Raw genomic sequence first — 5,693 nt, 5'->3', positions numbered from 1 at the left:
CGCCTGATGAGCAGCAGGTAGGTCACCTTCCTAATAGAGACCTGCCATCCCCTAAAGGAAGGTAACCTTGCAGTAACCAACCCTCTTTTTGGTGTAGTGTAATTTCCTTGTTCCTGCTCCCTTCTGCCTATAAAAGTCTTTCATTTTGTACAGCTCCTTGGAGCTCCTTTCTCTCTGCTAGACTGGATACTGCCTGATTCATGAACTGTTGAATAAAGCCGATAAGATGTTTAAAATTTACTCAGTTTTATTTTGCTTTGTACCAGTTTGGTGGCAGCACTGGGATCCAAAGGAGACATCTGATGGCTTAGGGGATGAGAAACACAGGCATTGGTACCCGCAAAACCTTTGAGTTCTCCATGTTTGTCACTGATTCTGAGAGCCGTGGGTAAGTTCCTCTCAGCAAGTGCTATAGAGAAACACAGCAGGGGGCTGTGAGGGAGGGTTGGGCGTCACTTGGTAGGAGGGTCTGAAAGGCCTCAATAGGGTGACATTTGCTGGGACCAGAATGACAAGAGGGAGCCAGCCCTTCAGGGGTCTGGGAGCAGTGTGTCAGGGAGATGGCACCACCGGTCCTGAGTCTCACAGGCAGAAGTGAGTTTGGCCAGAGGAGGTCAGAAATATGGCCAGTGCAGCTGGAGGGAGGCTGGGAGGAGAGAACAGGAGCTGGGGTGGAAGGTAGGGCCAGGGCCTGGTAGGCTGTGTCAGTTACCTTTCCCTCTCTGACTTCATTGCCCCTAACCTTGCTTTTCAAAACTACAAATGTTGACTATCTCACAATTTGTGTGTATCAGCAATGAGGCACGTTTTAGCTGGGCGCCTCTGCCTCACTGAGTTGAACAGGTTGGGGCTGTGGCCTCAACTGAGGCTCAACTGGGGGAGGACAAGCCCCCAAGGTCACTCTCAGCCTTCAGGATTCAGTTTGGACTGAGAGCCTGAGTTCCTTTCTGTCTGTTGGCCTGGGCACTCCCGTGCTTCTCTCCTCTATAGGCCTCCACATTGGGCAGTCCCAAAACACTGGTATTTGATTCCTCAGTTACAGGGATTCGACAGAGTGAGAGAGAGAGATGGAACATGAGAGAGGGAGTAAGAGGAAGTGAGAGACTTGTGTAGTTAAAATTTAGACAAGACATCCCATCACATTGGCTCTTATTATGTTCATAAGCCAGTTACTAACTACTTAGTGGTTCCACGGGGATGGCTATGCCATGAGTGGGGTTTACTGGGTGCCATTGTGGAGGCTTCCCACCTCATAGGCCAAGATGAGGCCCTTGGGTCTCATTCTCCATAAAACAGGAAACAGTTGAATGGTTTTATGCCACAGAAGGCAGTGTCTAAATTTCCGTTAGTTTCAAACCCCTCATGATGCTGACCTGAAAATGAGGCCAAGTTGGAAGTGACTGTTCCAATATCACATTGCTAGAATCCAGGCCTGTTTTGAGTGGTGTTCTGTGCTACATGTCACCCCTTCTTGTTATTCTTCCATCTCTAAGTTTGTGCCTTAGGTACATGTGACACCAGCCCACAGGGGTAATAGATATTATCTCATATACACCGGGTGAGGTCCCTAGGAAGTAGATTCTAGCCTGATCCCCATGGTGCAGGTTTGGAGACTAGGGAGGACCTGAGAGGCACAGGGACTTTCCCAGGATGCAGAACTGGTAAGAAAGAGGAGGTCTGCATTCATCTCTGTCTCCTCAAAGCTAGGACCTGAGTTAGGTTTCCAGGGAACTGTGGCTAGGGCTGTGTAGGCTCCTTGTGTACAGTTCAGGAAGTGACATGAGAGAGGAGGGTGAGCAACCCGGGCTCAATGGGCAGCTCTGGAGAAATCTGATTGAGGTAAGGGTCCCAGGTAAAGGAATCTTGAAAAATGACCCCATCTCCTTGGTCCTAGGCCTCAACAGATCTTAGAACTCTGGTAACCAGGCACCCACAGCCCCCCATCCAGCTCACTTGAATGGAGACAGCCAAGAAGCAAAAATGTTTTGTTGTTGTATCCAAACTTTTGCAGGATCTGGCCTCAAAAAAACCCAGAAAGAGAATCTTTTTGATTGTTGCCGATGTTGGCTCAGCCTTCATCCCTGACGCCTCTGGGTGTCTGACAGGAGGCAGTGAAGGGTAACATGGGGGAGCCCAGGAAAGGCTAGTGCAGGCCAGGACACAACGGTGATCCCACCTGATCAACCCCACACTCCAGGCCCCTCATAGTGTGTGTGTGTGTGTGTTTGTGTGTCTGTGTGGAGTGCGGAAGGCAGGGTATGTGGGACAGGCCATTCCTAAGCAGGAGCTTGTTGTTAGGTGTCGGAAACCTGGTGGGTCTGTCACGTTCATACCCCAGATCATGGCTGACAGCATGAGAAGGTGAGCTCCTCTACTCGTATATTATTGAGCCCTAGAGGTTTCATTTCCTTCCCTCCCTGACCAAAAATCTTTGCCAGGATGCCCTCTGTGCCTGAACTGAGGAGCAGACTTTCTCTTGGGGGTTGGCCTCAGTGGCAGTGTGCAGGCCACCCCTGATTCCCTCTGGCCCAGCTCCCAGGCAGTCTTTGCAGAACTCCACTCAGGAGGTCGTCGAGTAGCTGCCCAATGGTTTCAACTCCACCAACTCACTAGACAAGGAGCAGGTACATGAGGCCACCCACACCATCCAGTGCTGCTCTGAGATGAGAGCAGGAGCAGAGGGCCTCCACACTCAGGACCTTGAGATGATGGGGTTGGACCAGAACTAGGGTGGGACCAGTCAGGGGCTGTCTCTTTTTCAAGCTAAAGGGGACGTACATGCAGGTAACCTTGTCTGGTTCAGAGCTGTGCTCCCTTGACCCTATTTCCCTTGTCTGTTGTGAGTTTAGGAGGCCACTGAGGCAGAGCCAGAGGCTAAAGGGGACTGCAGGCTTTCTATTCCTGGAAGAGAAGTGGGATCTTTCCTGTATTTAGAAGGACACATGGAAAGTCAGCTATGTGAGTGAACCTTTCTCTTTATCCCGCTCCAGAGTCAGCTCCAGAGTTTCAGCCAGCAGCAGAAGCAGAGCTGTGGGCAGTGGTGGAGGTAGAGCTGGCTCCAGCTCCGTTGACACCACACCCTCTAGCACTGGAGCCAGTGTCCCCTCTACCAGCAGTGTTGGAGGTGGAGCAAGGGCCAACATGGGCTCCAGCAGGAGTGGGAGCTGCTGAGTTGGAGTCACCTGGACCATCATTTCTAGTGGGAAGTCCATCTCCACCTGTGGCTAAGAAGTGTGAGAAGAAACCCAACCCTACGGCCTTCCCTCCTAAGCTGGTGGTGGAGCAGTTGATCGTGATGGATGCAGTGAGCAACTGGGCTCTGAGGGTGGGGTGGGGTAGGCCTTCCCTCTGCCATCGTTGCCCCAGACCTCATCCAGTCTCCTATGATCTGGGCCCGAATCCTGGCTCCACCCCTTACCAACCATACGACCTGGGCAACTTTCTGAGCCCCTAAGCCTTTGCTTTCCACCTGCAGAGCGTAGAGGTGGACACTAACAGGACCTGCTGCACAGAGTGGCTGTGCCGGCTCCTTGAAGAGAAGGAAGGGTGAGCAGGGCCTGGCACATCAGTAGTGGAGGGGAACTCACTGTATGCAGCCAGGTCCCTGGTGGCCCAACCGTCTGCTCAGGAAGCTCAACAGCCTCAGGACTTATTAGACACCTGATGTGTACTCCACTACAAGGGAGACAGACAAGGCCCGTGGCTGTAGCTGCCAGGGGAGAATGTGCATCAGAATGGGGAGTGTGACCAGAGGGGGATCAGTGTGTTGGAAGATGCCCCCTTGGGATGAGCCGAGGTGAGCCACCATCTGGAGCTTGGAGTTAGCCAGGACGGGCTGGATGCAAATGTCCCTCTCCCTTCCCTGCCAGTATTGGGTCCTGGGTCATCCTCTGGGTACCCTCAGTGGACAGAGAAGAAAAGCCAGGGACTCTCACAAGGCTCAGGCCACATCATGAGCTTCCTGAGCTCCAGCTCTAAACTGTGACCCCTGTGTGGGACTTTTGTGGATGTGGACACAGAGCTGGGGTGTGGCAATGTTGGGTGACACTCCCCCTGTTCCCCAGGAGCTCTTCCGGAAGGTGGTGCCCTCTCAGTGCCTGGGCTCCACCTGGGGCAAGAGGAACAAGCCCAGCAATGAGCACCTGGCACACACCGTCCGGGCCACCATCGACCACTTCAGAAGGGTGGCCAGCCTCGTCGTCACCACCTGCCTCGGGGACCCGAGCATGATGGCACAGGACAGGGTGAGGGTGGTGGAGCGCTGGATCCAGGTGGCCCAGGTGTGCTGTGGGAGGCCCAGTGGAGCCCCTCTCTGGAGCCTTGGGAACTGCCTCCACCTTTATCAGATCCCAGGATTGCAGTGTGTGGTCTAAGCCCCTGCAAGTCCCTAGGCCCTTCTTGCCAGGGGAATGCTGACCTTGACTCCAGGTCCCAGTGCGGGGATGCTCACTTCCTACCTGGCTCCCTCCCTGGGTTGAGCTAAAATCCTCCTCCTTGTGAGTGTTACTCTTTGGGTCCTAAATGTGCCCTTCTGGGGCTCCCTGAGCGTCTGTCTCATCCAGGAGAGGAGATTTAAATAGAAGGGGACTGAAGCTAGAGCAAGCAGGGCTCCAGCGCCCCACCTCACAGCTCATTCTCTTTCCTTCCCCAGGAGTGCAAGATCCTGAAGAACTTCTCCTCGCCCTGCACTGTCATCTCTGTTCTGCAGAAAACATCCATATGCCACCTGAAGAACACATGGAGGAAGTTTCCTGGTGGGTAGGCCTCTCTCCATAGGAGGACCAGGGTGGATGGGGGATCTCCCGTATGTCTGCCATTGGCCCCTCAGTCAGCTGGGAACTCCTGGGTGGCAGCAAATGCTTGGAACAGGGCCTGGGCCTCAGCGGTGGGTCTCTAAGTCTCCTGGTGTCCTTAGTGCACCAATTCTGCTTCAGGATTCGGTTTCTCTAAATGTCAGGTACTGGGTTGAGCCACATTGGAGATTTTCAAGTGTTTATAGCAACAGAACTCTATGCCCAGTTGAAACTGAAAGTGGTCAAAAGAGAGCTGCTCTGTATAGCGGGGGAATGGAGACCCCAGTGACCAACCGGAGAGCCCCCTCCCAGTCTCACAAGACCTTAGCCCTCAGAGGAGCCCAGTGAGAGCACTCCTCCAGGCAGTTTGAATCTCTCAGGTTGTCAAAGAAAAAGATTTGCACTCAGACCCCTCACATTATCCCTAAATTTATCCTTCCCTCTTTCCCCTCTCCTCAGGCAGCGCTCTGAAAAACTTAAGGAGCACTATAGCCAAGACGAGTCCTTGAGCAGAGAACTGATGACCAAGGTAGAGTGGAGGCTGGGGGTCTGGAAAGAGAGGAAGGGCCACGGGGGGAGGGGGACTGGGCAAGCTGTGGTTTTGATAGTTTCTCACTTGAACTTTCTCTGAAACGTTCCCATCTATCTTGTCCAGGTTAACAAGCTTAGGGATCTGTTTGGCCCATGGGCAGGTGGGGTGCCGTTTGTGGGCAGGAGGCCCTGGTCATGGGACACAGTGGTGTTGGCTGTGCTGTTCCAGAGCGAGTTGCCGAGCTGGCGCCATCAGCAGATTTCTGGCTTCCATGCACTTCCGTCCTGCTGAATGTAGCTTCTCCCAGACTGTTGGGTGGTTGGGTGGGTTTATCCCTCAGCCTAAACCTGTCCTCAGGAAGCCAGGCC

At 53.5% G+C, this 5,693-nt stretch overlaps 1 long non-coding RNA gene across 1 annotated transcript; it reads left to right on the top strand.

The window, feature by feature from the left end:
* Nucleotides 1-285: 285 nt before the first annotated feature.
* On the top strand, nt 286-4,049 carry LOC131419444 (uncharacterized). The gene is made up of 3 exons (XR_009223254.1): nt 286-388; nt 2,991-3,304; nt 3,476-4,049. It is a non-coding gene; the product is annotated as an uncharacterized LOC131419444 (long non-coding RNA).
* Nucleotides 4,050-5,693: the final 1,644 nt, after the last annotated feature.

The sequence above is a fragment of the Diceros bicornis genome, chromosome 21, assembly GCF_020826845.1.
Source record: "Diceros bicornis minor isolate mBicDic1 chromosome 21, mDicBic1.mat.cur, whole genome shotgun sequence".
Classification (NCBI taxonomy): domain Eukaryota; kingdom Metazoa; phylum Chordata; class Mammalia; order Perissodactyla; family Rhinocerotidae; genus Diceros; species Diceros bicornis.
Note: the sequence above shows the minus strand (reverse complement) of the source record. Positions and strands in the feature narration are given on the sequence as shown.